The sequence below is a fragment of the Oryctolagus cuniculus genome, chromosome 12, assembly GCF_051225735.1.
Source record: "Oryctolagus cuniculus isolate XC-2025 breed Fujian yellow rabbit chromosome 12, ASM5122573v1, whole genome shotgun sequence".
In the NCBI taxonomy this organism is placed as follows: Eukaryota; Metazoa; Chordata; class Mammalia; order Lagomorpha; family Leporidae; genus Oryctolagus; species Oryctolagus cuniculus.
In genome coordinates, this window is record NC_142878.1 from 89,448,028 (window position 1) to 89,458,652 (window position 10,625).

At 50.1% G+C, this 10,625-nt stretch overlaps 1 long non-coding RNA gene across 3 annotated transcripts; it reads right to left on the reverse strand.

The window, feature by feature from the left end:
• Positions 1–2,020: 2,020 nt before the first annotated feature.
• LOC127483680 (uncharacterized) lies at positions 2,021–10,362 on the reverse strand. 3 transcript variants are annotated; one of them, XR_016218286.1, is made up of 3 exons: positions 10,222–10,362; positions 9,328–9,381; positions 2,021–2,827 (listed from the first exon to the last, which is right to left on the reverse strand). It is a non-coding gene; the product is annotated as an uncharacterized LOC127483680 (long non-coding RNA). The 3 variants fall into 3 exon arrangements; XR_016218285.1 differs by lacking the exon at positions 2,021–2,827 and adding an exon at positions 3,720–3,960; XR_007910150.3 differs by lacking the exons at positions 2,021–2,827; positions 9,328–9,381 and adding an exon at positions 3,720–3,960 and having other exon boundaries at positions 10,222–10,358.
• Positions 10,363–10,625: the final 263 nt, after the last annotated feature.

The following is a 10,625-nucleotide window of genomic DNA, read 5'->3' on the forward strand; positions in this document are numbered from 1 at the left end:
GGCCGGGATGACAGCCCGCGGGGGGCGGGCGGTCTCTTCCGCTCTCTGGAAGGTACTGAGCCCCCCCCCCCCCCCCCCGCCCCAGACAGGCCTAAAGAAATGACAGCACTCTTGAGCGGCAGTCCTTTAGGCTCTGCAGCCTCTCCCTGTCCCAAAAGGCGAATCTAAACAACCCCTGAGAGTGCAGGGTGAAAAGAGATGCAAATCCCCTCAAAGGATACCTACCCTAACCTATTCACATTTTCCCTTCTGTGTTAATCAACCTGGAAGTAAACAAACCTTGGTTGGTTTTTAAGTCCCCCCCTCCCCGCCTTTGTTTTGCTCTTTTAGAAAAAATATTCATTTGAAAAAAAGAACAGAGAGAGAGGAGACCCAGAGAGAAAGGGCTCAGCCAACTGTCGGTTGACTCCCCAAACGGCTGCAACAACTAGTCCTGGGCCAGGTCAAAACCAGGAACCAGGAACTCCATCTGGGTCTCCTACGCAGGTGCAGGGGCTCGAGTCTTTGGGCCACCTTTCACAGCTTTCCCAGGTGCATTAGAGGGAGCTGGATTGAAGTGGAGCAACTGGGACTTGAACCAGTGCTCTGATGTGGGATGCAGATGTGAGAACTGCAGTCTGGGGCCAGCGCCATGGCACAGTAGGTTAATCCTCCACCTGCAGTGCTGGCATCCCATATGGGCCCTGGTTCTAGTCTCGGCGGTTCCTCTTCCAATCCATCTCTCTGCTGTGGCCTGGGAAAGCAGAAGATGGTCCAACTCCTTGGACCCCTGCACCCACATGGGAGACCCAGAAGAAGCTCCTGGGACCAGCGCCGCCGCTCACTAGGCTAATCCTCCGCCTGCGGCGCCAGCACACTGGGTTCTAGTCCCGGTAGGGGCGCCGGATTCTGTCCCGGTTGCCCCTCTTCCAGGCCAGCTCTCTGCTGTGGCCCAGGAGTGCAGTGGAGGATGGCCCAAGTACTTGGGCCCTTCTCCCCATGGGAGACCAGGAGAAGCACCTGGCTCCTGCCATCGGATCAGCGTGGTGCGCCAGCCACAGCGCACTGGCTGCAGTGACCATTGGGGGGTAAACCAACGGAAAAAGGAAGACCTTTCTTTTCTTTTCTTTCTTTTTTTTTTTTTTTTGACAGGCAGAGTGGACAGTGAGAGAGAGAGACAGAGAGAAAGGTCTTCCTTTTGCCGTTGGTTCACCCTCCAATGGCCGCCGCGGCCGGTGCACCGCGCTGATCTGATGGCAGGAGCCAGGAGCCAGGTGCTTTTCCTGGTCTCCCATGGGGTGCAGGGCCCAAGCACCTGGGCCATCCTCCACTGCACTCCCTGGCCACAGCAGAGGGCTGGCCTGGAAGAGGGGCAACCGGGACAGAATCCGGCGCCCCCGACCGGGACTAGAACCTGGTGTGCCGGCGCCGCTAGGCGGAGGATTAGCCTAGTGAGCCGCGGCGCCGGCCAGGAAGACCTTTCTCTCTGTCTCTCTCTCTCACTGTCCACTCTGCCTGTCAAAAAAAAAAAAAAAAAAAAAAAAAAAAAAAAAAAAAAAAAGCAGCAGCAGCAGCAGCAGCTCCTGGCTTTGGATCAGCTCAGAACCGGCCATTGCGGCCATTTGGGGAATGAACCAGCAGATGGAAGACCTTTCTCTCTGTCTCTCCCTTTCACTGTCTGTAACTCTACCTCTCAATAAATAAATAAAATTTTTAAAAAAGTTAATAACAAATTAAAGTTCAAAAAAAAAAAAAAAGCCTCAGTTTAACCGGCTGAGCCCCAGTCCTTTTTCATGTTAAAAATGTTATGTCTTCTGAACATTTTGTGTCTTTTGTTTCAAATTTTGAGTGCTTTTTAAATTATATAATTAACAGTAGATTATGTGTGTGTGAGTTTTTGAAGGGCAGAAAAGTATAAGAAAGGAAAGAAAATCTGTTGTTGATACGCCACTCATGAAAATCTCTTCACCTGGGGGAGTCCACGTTGATTGTCAGCCATTGTCACAAGCAGCTGATATTACAGGCTCAGAGGACTCTATGGTACTGTCAACTTATAAGTTTTATTTCAAAGGCAAGCCAGTATTTGTTCCTTTACAAACTAGGATCTTTTATTCTTTTATTACAAAAAGAATCCAGTTGTTGTGAAATACACAATGAAAACCTTCTGATTATTGCCAAAAGAGAAGTCATCCCATCTGAAGAAATCCCATCTAACATTTTTTTCTCATACTGCAGTCACGAGAGAACTCTGGCTTTTTATCAGATACTTTTCTAACATTAACTCTCTTCACCTATAAGTCTGTGCAGGGTGAAGCTAATTTAAAATCTTTTTACATAAATAGTTTAGGAATATAATTGGTGGTCCAGATTCTTAGGCTCCTGTGGCTTTGGCAGCTGTCCCTGTTGAGGAACTGAATGAAGAGACACAGTGTGAAGGGGAACCCTCCCCCTGCCCCTCCCCCCCAGGCTGCATCCGCTTCCTCTGCTCTGATGTCAGACATTCCCATAGCGATGAAACCACCGGGTTATTTTGGGAGCCAATTTTAATGATCGCTCATTCCTCATCTGAAGGAAAAGGTGCCTCCACAAGTGCAGGGTGATGCAACTGTAATTGCTCTGTGAGGATGTGGCTTAAATCAGACAGGATGTCAGACCCACCGCCGCTTTCTGGAGGGGAGTTGAATACAGGGACCCTGCCCGGCTTGGCGGATGTGGTGCTGTGACCCTCAGAGGGCTCCGCGAAAGAACCAGCGGGGACATGCCAGCTTCCTGGAGGACAGCTGCGGAGAAGGAAGTCAGCTTCCTCTGGAATCACAGTGCAGGATCCCGGATGTTCCGATCCTCAAGTCTGGAATGAGATTCAACCAATCTCAACTCTCTTTTCCAGGACAATAATTCAAATGCTTGTCACTTGTCATCATTGGTCTTCACCCCTCCTCTTCTTCTGATTTCTTCTCCCCAGTGGAAAATCCCTGCGTCATCCTTTTCTTGTCAGAAGCTTTGCAAAGATTACCAGCAGGAAATTTAAACACAAGAGTGACCCTTTGCGCTACAGTGATCTCAGAGTTGCAATAAGAACATGTGGGAGCTATACAGTCATCTTTTCTTTCTTCGTGTTTATTTGTTTTCATCTACTTGAAAGGCAGACACACACACACACACACACAGAGAATATCTTCCATTTGTTGGTTCACCTCCCAAATGTCCACAACACCCAGGGCTGGGCTAAGCTGAAGCCAAGAGCCCTGAACTCCATCTGGATCTCCCCCATGGGCAGCAGGGGCCCACGTAGTGAGCCATTGTATGCTGCCTCTCGGGATGCACTGGCAGGAAGATGAATCAGAAGGGGAATGGCTGGGACTTGAATTTGGGATGTGGGTGTCCCAGACTTCACTGTTGCGTCACAACACCCACCCTGGAGCCATCTTAGTCTGCCCATCACTCTTCTCTGATTCACTCTTCTCAGGAGTAGGGCAGCTTCTGGAAAGCTTACAATTTGCCTGAAAAGAATGAGCTATATGCATGACACAGCCCTGGGTTTCGACTTATTTTAAGATATTGTAAACTATAATTATTGGTTCATCAGCGTGCTTTGTGTTTTTTTATACTTCCAGGGAGCAAAGACTCTTCTGTAATGTGCCGGCTATTTGTCCCTGCTCTTGTCCAGGCTTACTCTGAACAGAAAGATCTTGGAATTGCATTTGACACAAGCCTTCACCTTTACAGAGTGGGAGACCGAATTAATTTGGGGAGTTTATTTATTTATTTTTAAGGTTTAATTATTATTTGAAAGAGTTACACAGAGAAAGGGGGAGACAGAGAGAGAGATCTTTCATCCGCTGGTTCACTCCCCAGATGGTCGTAACAGCTGGGGCTGGGCCAGGCCAAAGCCAGGAGCTTCTCCCAGGTCTCCCACATGGGTGGCAGGGGTCCGGTACTTGGGCCATCTGCTGCTGCTTTTCCCAGGCCATCAGCAGGGAGCTGGATTGGAAGAAGAGCAGGCGGGACATGAGCAGGTGCCCACACGGGATGCTGGCATTGTTGGCAGCTGCTTTACTCACTATGCCATGATGCCAGCCCCTCATTTTAGGATTTTAGAGCTGGATTATAGGGACTGTGATTTCTAGTCTCCCAGCTTTATGAAGGGGAAACTCAGCCTCTGGGGGTCCTCCAAGGTCACTTTTCTGTTTTTTATTTTTTTCCCTTTTTTTTTCTTTTATTTTTTTTTCATTTTTTTTTTCTTTTCTTAAAGGTCACTTTTCTAATTACAAATGGAACAGGGACATCATCTGAGTGCCAGGCCAATGCCATCTTGCCACACAGTAGGTAGGTTCGACAAGTTTTGCTTGATAGTCGTCAAGTAGATTGGATTGGCCATGAGCTTTTTCAAGTCTCTCCAACGATAGATACCAAGGGTCTTGGTAATTCCATAAACAACAATAACTTAATATTTTCTCTTTCACCATTTTTATACTAACCTTCAATTTCAAGTTATATCAAACCATATTTCATATAATTGCATAGATTTGAACATATCATAACCCACATTTGAGTTCTATGAGTTTGGGGCCAAACTTAGAAACTGACAAACTTAGATGCCCTTCAAACTTAGTTTATGAACTATTAAAAAAATTTAGGTGGCTGCCATTGTGGTACAGTGGGTTAAGCAGCTGCCTGCCACAAATGGGCATCCCTTATGAGCACTGGTTCCCATATGAGTCCCAACTGCTCCACTGCCAGTAGCTCCCTGCTGACAGAACTGGGAAGGCATCAGAGGATGGTGCAAGTACTTGGGACCCTGCTGCCCATGGGAGACCCACATGGAGTTCCAGCCTCCTGGCTTCAGTCTGGCCCAACCCTAGCTGTTGAGGTCATTTGAAAAATGAGCCAGCAGATGGAAGACTCTCTCTCTCTCTCTTTCCTTCCCTCTTTCTCCCTTCCTCTTTCTCTTTAATTCTGTGTTTCAAATACATAAATAAATAAACCCCTAAAAAAAGCAATTCTCTATACTGTCCACAGTGCATGAGCTCGGATTTAGGAATTTGGGGTAGACATCCGGCCCAGCAGTGAGGACTCCAGTCAAGGCAGCCGCAGCCAGAGTCAGAGGGCGTGGTGTGAGTTCTGGCTGTGCTCTGACTCTGGCCTCCTGCTAATCTGCACTCCAGGAGGAAGCAGGTGACAGCTCAAGTACTGGCCTTAGTACTGCTCATCCATCTGGACCGAGTTCCCTGCTCCTTCTCCAGCCTAGCCCAGCCCTGGCTATTGCAGGCATTTGGATAGTGAATCAGTGGATAGGGGTATCCTTCTCTGCCTTTCAAAAAGAATAAATAGTTCTGGGGGCCAGTGCTGTGGTGCAGTGGGTTAACGCCCTGGACTGCAGTGCCAGCTTGAGACCTGGCTGCTCCACTTCCCATCCAGCTCTCTGCTGTGGCCTGGGAAAGCAGTAGAAGATGCCCCAAGTCCTTGGACCCCTGCACCCGCATGGGAGACCTGGAAGAAGTTCCTGGCTCCTGGCTTCGGATTGGCACAGCTCCAGCCATTGCAGCCAATTCGGGAGTGAACCAGCGGATGGAAGACCTCTCTCTCTCTCTGCCTCTCCTCTCTCTGTGCAACTCTGACTTTCAAATAAATAAATAAATCTTATTAAAAAATAAATAGTTCTTACTGATTGAAATTTCTGGAGAGAAAAGCCTTTTCTTTTCTAATTTTCCATCATACAGGTGGGCACAAATGATATAATTTCTCTTTCGTGTATATTTAGGTGGTTTCAGATTTTAGCTATACAACTTATATCATACCATGGTATTAATCATTCCTTTATATAGCTTTCATATTTCCCCAGAAAATATTCATGGAAGTGGGATTACTGTGCCAAACTGTGTGAATTATTTTTTTAAAGATTTAATTGGGGCTAGTGCTGTGGGACAGCGAATTAAAGCCCCAGCCTGCAGTGGTGGCATTCCATATGGGCAATGGTTCTAGTCCCGGCTGCTCCACTTCCATTCCAGCTCTGTGCTATGGTCTGGGAAAGCAGTGGAAGATGTCCCAAGTCCTTGGGCCCCTGCACCTGCATGGGAGGCCCAGAAGAAGCTTCTGGCTCCTGGCTTCGGATCAGCTCAGCTCTGGCTGTTGCAGTCATTTGGGGAGTGAACCAGTGGATGGAAGGTCTCTTTCTCTCTCTCTCTGACTCTGACTCTCTCTGTAACTCTGTCCTTCAAATAAACTAAATAAATCTCTTATTTATTTATTTGAAAGAGAGTCAGAGAGAGCTCTACGACATCAAGTGGTTCACTCCCCAAATGGCTGCAACACTGGGGCAGAGTCAGTCCAAAGCCAAGAGCCAAGAACTCCATGCATGGGTGGCAGGAACCCAAGTCCTCGAACCATTGCCCGCTGCCTTCCAGGCATTATCAGGGAGCGGACAGAAGGTAGAGCAGCCAGGACTGATGCCAGGCGTGCTCTGGCTGTGCTCCTGGTTCTGGCCTCTTGCTAATATGTACTCTGGGAGGACACAATGATGGCTCAAGTGGTGGCCTAATTGCTGCACACAAGGCTGCCCCCTGAGGGAATGTTTCTGAAAACCAAATTGCTTTCTAGAAAGCCTTTAAGAAATGATTCCCCTTCCAGAAGATTAGGTTATGTGATGAAAACCCACACATCCACATTGATTTAGCTCTGTGTGCCAGTCAGTATTATTTCATGACTGGATTTAATACAACAATCCGGTGCAGTCCATAGCCTGATTCTTATTTTATAGAGGAATCAACAGAGGCCCAGAGAAGTTAAGTCATCAGCCCAAGAACTGGAATTAATTCCTGGTCCTTCTCTCTCAAGTTTATGCTCTGTTTTGTTTTGTTTTGGCTGCTTTTGGACTGCAAGTGTCAAGGTTTGAGTTCAGTGTTGGCCTGGGTTCCTGAACCATTGTCGTCATTGGCTGCCCTCTACCAGGCCCTTATCTTTTTCACATAATAGAGCCATGCACATGCTGGATGAACCACATGAAATTTCCCATATTCAAACACTTTTCAAACTAGAAACCCAGCAACCTCCTATGTGTCCAACTTAATACTTAAGTTACAGGGTTTAGCCAGCGCCGCAGCTCACTAGGCTAATCCTCCGCCTTGCAGCGCCGGCACACCGGGTTCTAGTCTGGGTCGGGGCGCCAGATTCTGTCCCGGTTGCCCCTCTTCCAGGCCAGCTCTCTGCTGTGGCCAGGGAGTGCAGCGGAGGATGGCTCAGGTCCTTGGACCCTGCACCCGCATGGGAGGGAGACCAGGAGAAGCACCTGGCTCCTGCCTTCGGATCAGCGCGGTGCGCTGGCCGCGGCGGCCATTGGAGGGTGAACCAGCAGCAAAAGGAAGACCTTTCTCTCTGTCTTTCTCTCTCACTGTCCACTCTGCCTGTCAAAAAAAAAAAAAAAAAAAAAAAAAAGTTGCAGGGTTTATCGCACTGTGTTAAACACAATACAGTGGAGTCTGTCTGGGTCTCATCTTTGCAGTCAGCACTTGGGTTAGACACTCAGGAAAAGAAGACAGATCTCGGGAATCACCACCCGTCTGAAAAGGAAATGAGAACAAGCTCTCCTACCTTGAACTGTATTACCAACTTTAACCATGGAGGCAGTTCTGATCTAGATTCTTAAACCATGTTGACGATTTTGAAGTTATGTGTTAAGGCCAGCACCGTGGCACTGTGGCGTAGCGAGTAAAACCACCGCCTACAGTGCTGGCATCCCACATGGGTGCTGGTTCGAGACCCGGCTGCTCCACTTCCAACACAGCTCTCTGCTATGGCCTGGGAAAGCAGTAGAGGGTGGCCCAAGTCCTTGGGCCCTTGCACCCACGTGGGAAGCCCAGAAGAAGCTCCTGACTCCTGGCTTCGGATCGGCGCAGCCCCGGCCATTGCAGCCATCTGGGGAGCTCTCTCTCTGCCTCTCCTCTCCTCTCTAATTCTTTTATATAAATAAATAAATCTTTAAAAAAATTATGTGTTTATGTATTTGAAAGGCAGAATGACAGAGAGGGAGAGCCAGATCTTCCATCTGCTGGTTCCCTCTCCAAATGGCCATACAGTTAAGGCTAGCAGGAAGCTGGATCAGAAGTAGAGGAGTTAGAGCTCAAACGGGCACTGATATGGGATGCTGGCGTTGCCAGTCAAGTGGCGACTTAGCCTGCTGTGCCACAAGGGCAGCTCCTGGATGATGATTCAGGAACACTGCTCAGTGGAGACCAACTCCCAGCAGTGCTCACAGAATCCTAACATTTCAGGGCCATCACTGTGGCATAGCAGGTAAAGCCGCCACCTGCAGTGCTGGTTCGAGTCCCTACTGCTCCTCTTCTGATCTAGCTCTCTGCTGTGGCCTGGGAAAGAAGAAGATGACCCAAGTCTTTGGGCCCCTGCATCCACATGGGAGACCCGGAAAAAGCTCCTGGCTCCTGGCTCTGGATCGACTCAGCTCCAGCCGTTGTTGCCAATTGGGGAATGAACCAGCGGATGGAACACCTCTCTCTCTCTCTTTCTCTTTTTCCTCTCCTTCTCTGTCTTACTCAGACTTTCAAATAAATAAATAAATAAATCTTAAAAAAAAAAAAATCCTGGCCAGCGTCGTGGCTCACTTGGCTAATCCTCCGCCTGCGGCCCTGGCACCCCGGGTTCTAGTCCTGGCTGGGGCACTGGATTCTGTTCCGGTTGCTCCTCTTCCAGTCCTGCTCTCTGCTGTGGCCTGGGAAGGCAGTGGAGGATGGCCCAAGTCCGTGGGCCCTGCACCCCATGGGAGACCAGGAAGCACCTGGCTCCTGCCTTCAAATCAGCCTGGTGCGTGGGCTGCAGCGCGCCGGCAGCAGCGGCCATTGCAGGGTGAACCAATAGCAAAAGGAAGACCTTTCTCTGTCTCTCTCTCTCTCTCACTGTCCACTCTGCCTGTAAAAAAAAAAAAAAAAAAAAAAAAAAAGTACAGCTTAGCTGCTTATCACACACACACAACTAGGTTGGATGACAGGTTAATTTGTTTCACTTCGAAAGCGTTTTACTATATATGTCCACCCCATACATTATATCAAAAATTTAAAATATGCACCAAAGGAAAACCCGGAGTCCACACGAATACCTCCAGTTCCAGTGTAACAGCACAAGGGCTCCTCCCTTCCCGGGTCTGTAACTTCATTCTCCCACTGGGACACCTGGCTCCCTCATGCTGCATACACTTAGTTATTGGGTCAGTCACCCTTTACGCTGCTGGCCTCTCATGGAAGCTTCCGTTCCTTGTCTCCTTGGGCTAGAGGACCGTGGAGGGCTGCCGCCCTGGCCTACCAGCCGTTCTCCCCGCCTCCGGGTTCTCAGCTTCCTCACCTGCCAGGTCACCAGGTGCACGTGGTCCGACTTCCTTCTGCACACCTGACGTCTCTGGGATTGAATATTTTAGCAAGGAGAAGGGTAGGAGGAAGACTGAGTGTAAATTTCTGAATAAGGATTGTGGCCATTATTCATTATTCATGTCTCATTTCTTCAGTAAGTTTTATAGAACTGGAATTATCGGATGCAAGAGGTTTTTTTTGTTTTTTTTTTTGTTTTTTTTTTTTTTTTTTTTTTTTTTTTGACAGGCAGAGTGGATAGTGAGAGAGAGAACAGAGAGAAAGGTCTTCCTTTGCCGTTGGTTCACCCTCCAATGGCCGCCGCGGCCAGCACGCTGAGGCCCGCGCACTGCGCTGATCCGAAGCCAGGAGCCAGGTGCTTCTCCTGGTCTCCCATGGGGTGCAGGGCCCAAGCACTTGGGCCATCCTCCACTGCACTCCCGGGCCACAGCAGAGAGCTGGCCTGGAAGAGGGGCAACCGGGACAGAACCAGCACCCCGATAGGGACTAGAACCCGGTGTGCCGGCGCTGCAAGGCGGAGGATTAGCCTAGTGAGCCGCGGCGCCGGCCGCAAGAGGGTTTTTAAGGCTCTTTAAAAAATGATCAATCCGCTCTCCAAAACTGCCTGCCGATTTACAGCTTCACAAGCACTGAGTACCCAGCTTCCCGTATTACTACAAAAAAACGACGCATAAATACATATGCCAGTTTGTTAGGGGCAAAGAATCTGAAAAGTTTTCTGTTCTCGCATGCTGCTTCTCTCCTGCACACAAGAAGGGGTCCTTTTCCCTATTTATTTTATTATTTCCCCTCCATCAACGTGGAGGCCCGGTGGGGCGCCAGTCTCCTCAGGCGAGGAAGGCCCCACGACACCGGGAGCCTTCGAACTCACCTCGCCGCTCGCGGGAGACTCACATCGCTTTCCCAGCGGCTCCCCGTGGAGCCTCACGGCAGCAGAGGGCGCCATGGAGCCCGCGCAGAGCCCCGCCCCCAGGACAGCGCACCGCGTGACGTATTTCCGCGTCATCTGCCTCCGGGCCGTGCTCTCATTGGCTGTCGGCGAGGCGATGGGGGCGGAACCGAGCGGGTGTGTGGCCAGCGCCGCAGCCCGGTTGGGGGCAAGGCTTCCCCCTTCTCCGCCCCTCCCCCGCCCTCCAGTCCCTCCCCGGGGCGGCTGCGCGGAGCTGCTGGGAGCGCGGCGGCGGCGGCGGCGGCTGCACTTTCGCGGGCTGGGGCCGGCTCGGGGCTCGGGTGCGCTCGCGGCGGGGTTGTCGGAGCCTCAAGGGCTGGCTGGCG